The sequence below is a fragment of the Dipodomys ordii genome, unplaced genomic scaffold, assembly GCF_000151885.1.
Source record: "Dipodomys ordii isolate 6190 unplaced genomic scaffold, Dord_2.0 Scaffold77, whole genome shotgun sequence".
In the NCBI taxonomy this organism is placed as follows: domain Eukaryota; kingdom Metazoa; phylum Chordata; class Mammalia; order Rodentia; family Heteromyidae; genus Dipodomys; species Dipodomys ordii.
The window spans coordinates 281,274-282,223 of NW_012267293.1; the positions used below are offsets into that span (position 1 = coordinate 281,274).

At 52.2% G+C, this 950-nt stretch overlaps 1 protein-coding gene across 1 annotated transcript in view; it reads left to right on the forward strand.

Moving 5' to 3' along the window:
• Wdr27 (WD repeat domain 27) overlaps positions 1-950 on the forward strand; it is a 102,913-nt gene that overhangs the window by 32,227 nt on the left and 69,736 nt on the right. The window lies entirely within an intron of this gene.

Genomic DNA, 950 nt, shown 5'->3' on the forward strand with positions numbered 1-950 from the left:
TGAACAGCACAGTGGTCTCTGGTGTGTCAGTGCACAGTGGTGAACAGCACAGTGGTCTCTGGTGTGTCAGTGCACAGTGATGAACAGCACAGTGGTCTCTGGTGTGTCAGTGCACAGTGATGAACAGCACAGTGGTCTCTGGTGTGTCAGTGTACAGTGGTGAACAGCACAGCGGTCTCTGGTGTGTCCTTGCACAGTGATGGGACAGCATAGTCCCCTTTGGTGGTTCTGTGCTACCGTACACATGGCCTCCATTGGTGGCTCTCTAGCCTCCTGCTGGTTTTCCATTCTCACGTCTTTTTCTTCCAGTTTATACTTCCACCACTGCCCTCAGTTCTGTCTGGAGCTTGTTCCAGTCTCTGTCCTGGGCTGTTCTGTATGACAGCAGCTCCAGTCCTCTTTCTGGTCCTTTCCTGCCTCACTCTTTCTGCTGGCCTGGACAGTGATAAGCATGCTTGTGCTCTACTTATTGACTGTTCTGTGAAGCCTCACATCTGGGAAAGCATTTGGCATCGCTGCCCGCTTATCAGGCTCTTATAGATGGATGTTGAGAAGGACAGCCATGGGTGATAGAGAGAGGGATGGTGGTCGGATGGAGAGATGGATGCATAGTGAAGAAGGCTAATGAATGCAAAGATGCATGAGTAAAGGATGTAGTCTAAATTCCTTGCTTCAGAAAAATTGTGCATCAGTGACTGAGGGTGGATCAGTGGCTGTTGGCGTCCACACTGTGAAGGGGATCACACGGAGGGGGAGGGCTCAGTGGCTGTTGGCATCCACACTGTGAATGGTGTCACACGGAGGGGGAGGGCTCAGTGGCTGTTGGTGTCCACACTGTGAAGGGTGTTACAGGGAGGAGGAGAAAGGAGGGTGGCTCATTGGCTGTTGATGTCCACACTGTGAAGCGTGTTACAGTGAGGAGGAGGAGGAGGGTGGCTCATTGGCTGTTG